Source organism: Quercus lobata, chromosome 5 (genome assembly GCF_001633185.2).
Source record: "Quercus lobata isolate SW786 chromosome 5, ValleyOak3.0 Primary Assembly, whole genome shotgun sequence".
NCBI classification, from domain to species: domain Eukaryota; kingdom Viridiplantae; phylum Streptophyta; class Magnoliopsida; order Fagales; family Fagaceae; genus Quercus; species Quercus lobata.
Window position 1 is genome coordinate 44078237 of NC_044908.1, and position 6304 is coordinate 44084540.

Sequence of the window (6304 nt, forward strand, 5' to 3'; positions counted from 1 at the left end):
GTGCCTGTCATTAAAGCTCAACAGCTAGCATCTATTGAGCTTGAAGAGTTGTTCCAGCCCTGTGGCTCGATAGCAACTCGACAGATAGCCATCTGTTGAGATTCATGAAAAATAGAATTTCAATTCTGTTTTGACTCCAATCCGTGATTGTATGTTTGGGCTTTCTTTTCTCACAACCCTAGACATATAAAATGATTATTTTAAGCGAAGTCAAAGTGGACACAAGTTGCACAAGTGTTGAGCAAAGTTTGTTTAAGTAAATTGTGACCGGAGACAGAATTTACCCTAATTCATCTTTCTTGTGTAGAAGTTGCTATGTTTGTGCACCGTTGGGTTTTGTGACCAAGCATCTTCTTGATCTTCATCATATGATGAACTGAAGAACTTTGCAACCAACAACCTTCTTTAGTTAGTGATTGAAGTCACATACTAGGATCTGTGCAATTGATTTGTCACGTACTAGGAGCTGTGCATTATAAGGAGAGATTGTCACTACAGAACAAGTCCAATTGGGTATTGGGGTAAGGGTTCAACTGTAGGTTGGTATAAGGTACTGGGATTCCTTTACTTGTAACCGCTTGTTGTAATAATAGTGGATTTTCGGAAATGGTGACCTTAAAATCACCTGATGGGGTTTTTACCGCGTAGGTTTTTCCCATTCATAAACAAATCATCGTGTCAATTTATTTTCCGTTGCACTTAGTTTAATTGGTGATTTGTTTGTGCTACCACGCATTTGCATGTTAATTTAATTAATTAATAAACTTGGCTAATTAATCAATTAATTCATCATAAGAGGTCAATTCGTTTTTGGCCTATCAAGTGGTATTAGAGCAGGCATACTCTGATTAGGGTTAATCTTTACTATGTGATCCATTGACCCCTGTTTGTCATGGATAGAGGACAGTCTTTAATTATACCTCATTTATTTGATGGCACTAACTATGCATACTGGAAAGTACACATGAGAGTTTTCTTGCAGTCTTTAGATGAAAAAGTCTGGCAAGTTGTTGAGATAGGCTGGACCAAGCCGAAGGAAACGTTGGGCGATTAAGATGATGCCAACATCAAGGCGGCAAACTTCAACAGCAGGACATCGAATGCCTTTTTCAGTGCGATCACCAATGAGAAGTTCAGGAAGATATCCTCCATTGAAACTGCGAAGGAAGCATGGACCATTCTCTAGACAACCTATAAGGGAACAAAGGCTGTCAAGGACTCGAAGCTTCAAGGGCTTACTACTTGCTTCGAAAAGATTAAAATGGAGAAGGATGGGTCATTTGATGAGTTCTATGCCAAGCTCAAGGATGAACTCAACTTTCAATCTTAGAGAAACCATTCCTGAACCCAAGATTGTGAGAAAGGTGCTCAGATCTCCACTCGAGAGATTTCATACCAAGATCACTATTATAGAGGAATCAAAGGATATTGACAAGATTCCTTTGACAGAGCTGATTGGCAATCTGCAAACCTACGAGCTAGTGTTAACAAGAATTGGTAAATCAGGTAAGAGTAAGAGCATGGCATTGAAGGCCAAGAACAGTGATACTGAGGAGTCTTCAAATGATGAAGATTCTAAGATGAAGTCCTACATTATAGGGCAATTCAAGAAGTTCATGAAGAATGTCAATGGAAAAGGCTTCGACAAGGACCTTAGGCAATCTAGCTCCTCACAGTTCAAGAGCTAAGATAAAGGGAAGAAGGATGCTAGAGATGGTGGTCAGTATACTGTTCCTTCAAGACCAAAGTGCTTTGAGTGTCAAGGCTTCGGTCATATGAAACAAGAATGCCCTACATATCTCAAGACCATTAGGAAACGCAAAGAACTTGCTGCTACTTTGAGCGACACTGAGCCTGAGGATGATTCCAACAATAAGGATGACGGAATCCTGAATGGCTTCATTGCCACTGTTAATGCTACTGGGGGGATTGTCGATGATGTGGATGAAGAAGAGGAGTTAATGGAGTCTAAGTTTGAGAAGATGGATGAATAAGATGACATCCATGCAACCCATGCAAAGTTATACAAAGTCTCAGATAAGCATGAGAAGATGTATAGGTTGACCACCAAGAAGCTTAGTGATTTAGAGCTGGAACGAGAAGAGCTTTCTACAAAGTTTGATGAAGCCAATCAAATTATAGGAGCACTGAGGTTTGAAAATAATTTCTTGGCTGAGAAGACCAAGAAACTTAAGGCAAAATTATTCCAAGTCAGAGCTCAGCTGGAAAGGACTTCAAGCACTAAGCTCGATGAAATGCTCAATCTTCAGAAATCTGCTTCCGATAGAACTGATTTAGGGTACGATTTCTCTTTTCCTAGTATTACTTCTACTAGTTCTATTGTTTTTGTTCCTCTTGCTAATAATGTTGAAATTGAGAACACTAATATCAAAACTGATTTAGCTGGTGAGAACATAGACAAGGGCAAATCTATCTTAGGAGCACCCCCTAAGCAAGATAAGAAAGAAGTTAAAAACCTTAGGGCTAAGAAGGCTAACTCTCAAAAACCTAAACAAAAGAAGCAGCACATCTGTCATCACTGTGGAGTAGCCGGTCATACTCGACCTAATTGCTATAAGTGGTTAGCCACTTAACAGAGCAACGACATGATCGCATCAGGAAACCAGAATCAGTTTCCATCCCCTTTTGCTCATCTTGGAGATCTTCTCAAAGCCCTCATGTTCCTTTCGAACTTGAACGGTTTTAATTCTTCCCCCTCACCGCCAGATCAAGGGTTTGCTAGATGAAAAGGTTCTTCCAAGGTGTGGAAGCAAAAGGGCTCCAAGTGATTCTGTCACTTCTTCTCTCTCTCCCTTCTTGTTTTTGTTTGCATTACTTGAGTGTTTTGCTTTACTATTTTGAGTCAGTTTAGTTTTTATACTTTGCTTTGTTTGACATGTTTTTGTTTGTTTTTAGTTTTGTTTATTTTTTTTTTTCATATAAAATAAAAAAATTGAAAAATCAAAAAATACAAAAACAGTATGTGTTTGTGTACCTTGGATGGCCATTGAAACAAAGTTTTCTAAACTTTGTATCTTTTGTAACTTAGATGAGCATCTCTATGCACAACTAAGCAAGTGAGCTTTATGGCTCGTGTTTGTGATGAGTAAGATTAAATAATCTCTTGTACTTAACACTCGTATCACTCTTTTTGACGGGAAGGATTAGAAAATCTTAAGAGAAAGGCATAAATAACCATCTTACCACTGTTGCCCACCAATCATGAAATGACATTCGTATGCTTCAGCATAGCAAATGTGGAATGTCAAATGCTTAACATAATTAGGTATTTCTTTTCTATCTCTTATATGTCCATGCATGATTTGCTTAAAAGAAAAATATGCAAAGAAAAATAAAAGCAAAAAGATCAAAATGCTTTTAAATATGATTGCAAGCGAGTATTCTAGGAGATATGAGAATTATAGGATGTACCTCAAAGGTGATAGTCTCCATCAAACAGTTATGATTATGTGTGAGTTAAAGTGATTTTATCATATCTCAAATCGTCATAACATGTATACATATATGCAATCTTGCGATGTTTTTCACACACAACACGCAATATTCTTTGCTACTCTTGATACATGTGCAGGTACAATGTGATTTGGCCATTACAAGGTTTACATGTGTTAAGTATGCTCACTAAACTGTCTTAACTTGTTTTTGTAATATAAAATTGGTTAGACTTGTTGTGTGTGTGTGTGTGTGTTTGGGATCTATGTGCTTAAAATTTTTGGTTGAGAGATGATTTTGAGTATTCAAAATGTTGTTTGGATCCTTGGTTGTGTTGCATGCTCAACTGCATTCATATCTGTGTTCTTCCCTTCTTGAAAAACTACTTTTAAGCAATCTTAACACCTCCTTGACACCTCTTGACACCTAGCTTATCTATTGAGCTCTTCAGTTGATTTTTAGTGCAATCTTGACACCTCTCAATAGCTAGGTGGATCGATCGAGAAATCTCCTGTCCCCTCGATACCTTCTAGATCCATTGAGCCTACTTTGCTATGGACACTTGGACACCTCTCGATAGCTGCATCTATCGAAGCTTTTAAATCTCAACACCTGTCTCGATACCTCTCAACACCTTGATCTGTCGAGAATTACTAAACACCTCTAAATAGGTTTCAGCGCAATCCAATCCTCATTTTTCTCGATCTCTCTTGATCTATGCGCACCTATCCACCTCCCAAAACTTCTCTCTCTCACCTTAAACCTCTTCCTCAAGGTTTCTTCGAGATTCATCAAGTTTTTCCTCTCTTGGTAAGTCTCTAATCCCTCATTTTCATGCATTTCATACTTTGTAACCTAAGTATTTGGGATTTTTGCAAAATTTGGGGTTTTTCAAAATCAAAAAGGTTTTTGTGCAATTTTTGGGATAGGTTTTGAAGATTTGATCTTAAAAACTTCATGCACTGCATTCCATGTGTATTATAACTATATTTTCATGCATTTAGATGTGTGTTATATATGTTAAACTGTCTGTGTGTTGGTAGGTTTGGATTGGGTTGAGCCCATGGTGATATCACTGTTGCACGTCACATGCTCATGCATTTTCGTGCATACATACCTTACATTCAATATATTTCTATATATTTAAACTGATTGGGACTTTTCTGAGTGTTTCTTTCTTCCCCTCTTCTCTCTCTAGTTTACATTAGTGTGTCAATGGCACTAAAACGTAAGTTTGCTTCGTCCCGGAACTCTCTTCATTCCAGGGCATTGTCTTTTTCTAATCCTACCCCTTCTTCTATTCGGTTTCATGATGAGGATGCCCGAAAGAACTTCTCGAAGAACTTTTCTCGATGAGGTGTTCATTCGGAATGCCGAGTCATTTTCTCGGACTTCTTCGACACTAACCTACCCACTATCATTCATAGTTGAGGTTGGGAGTCACTATGTGACGTCCTGGTCACCTGTCCATCCATGCTAATCCATGATTTTTACTCCAACATGCATGGACTTGATTCTTCAGTACCTCTTTTTCATACTCACATTCGAGGTACGCGCATAGTTGTCACACCAGAGTTGGTATCTGATGTGCTCCATGTCTCGAAGGTAGAGCATCCTGACTGCCCCTGTTGTGAACGTTTGAGGATTGTATCCAAAGACGAGATGATTTTTGCTTTCTGCGAGCGTCCTGCTGATTGGGGCAATTGTCAATTTACACCATGTTCGACCTTTGCTAAAGGTCCTAGATTCATGAACATGGTGATAACTTTTGTTTTACACCCTCTTTCTCACTATAACTCTATCACAGAGACTCGTGCTTAATTTTTGCTTTCCCTTCTTGAGCATCTCACTATAGATTTTCCTTCACATTTTATTCTTTTTATTATAGATTCACATTTTATTCTTTTTATTATACATGTCTATAGGGATATAACGACCCATGATAAGCTCATCTTCCCTTCAACTATCACGTAGATTTTATGCTACTTTTCTATTCCTTTTCCCTCATCCGACCACTTCTTCGTTATATGTGCCATTAACTACGCTACCGTTAAACAGAGTGAGGCAAAGTTTGGTCGAGGCGATCCGGTACGGCAGCTCCTCCCACTCCTTCTACTCCATCCACATCCACTCCCTCCTCTTCTACAAGCAGAGTGACACTCGAGGACATCATGGCGCAGCTTCAGCGCATGGATGCTCACCTCGATACTCTCAATGATGAGTTGTGTCAGGTGAACACCCATGTTAGCCATATTGCTCAACGCCAGGTTAAGATTGGTGGTTACACCTTGCCTTCCACTCCTGTGGCCTCTGCGGATGAGAGTGATGGGTCCGATAGTGCTGATGATGCTGATGATGATGATGATGATGCTACTGCTTCCGATGATGAGGATGATGGAGATGCTAGCTTACCCAGCGATAACGAGATGTCTACTTGACACTCTTACCCTTTGTCACTCGTGACAAAAAAGGGAAGTAGTTTTGATTATGAGAGTAGTCATAGTTAGGGGGAGGGTTAGTATAGGAGATTTTGTTAGGGGGAGAATGCACATTGAGGGATGTAGTGAGGATTTTATGTATTTTTTTCTTTTCTTTCTATTTTAAATACATTGTTCATGTACCTTTGATCTTGTGACCATTTTGTGATAGTAAACCTTGTACTTGTTCATAGATATATATATATATATATATATATATATATATATATATACACACTTTTGAGATTGTTATTACAGTTCTTTCACCTATCTCTCCATGTGTTGTTTCTTTTCTTTCTTTATACACATGTTTCTTGTACTTGTATGCAGTCTATTATTTCTGTTTCACATAAAGATGCCTTGATGAGTTTTGT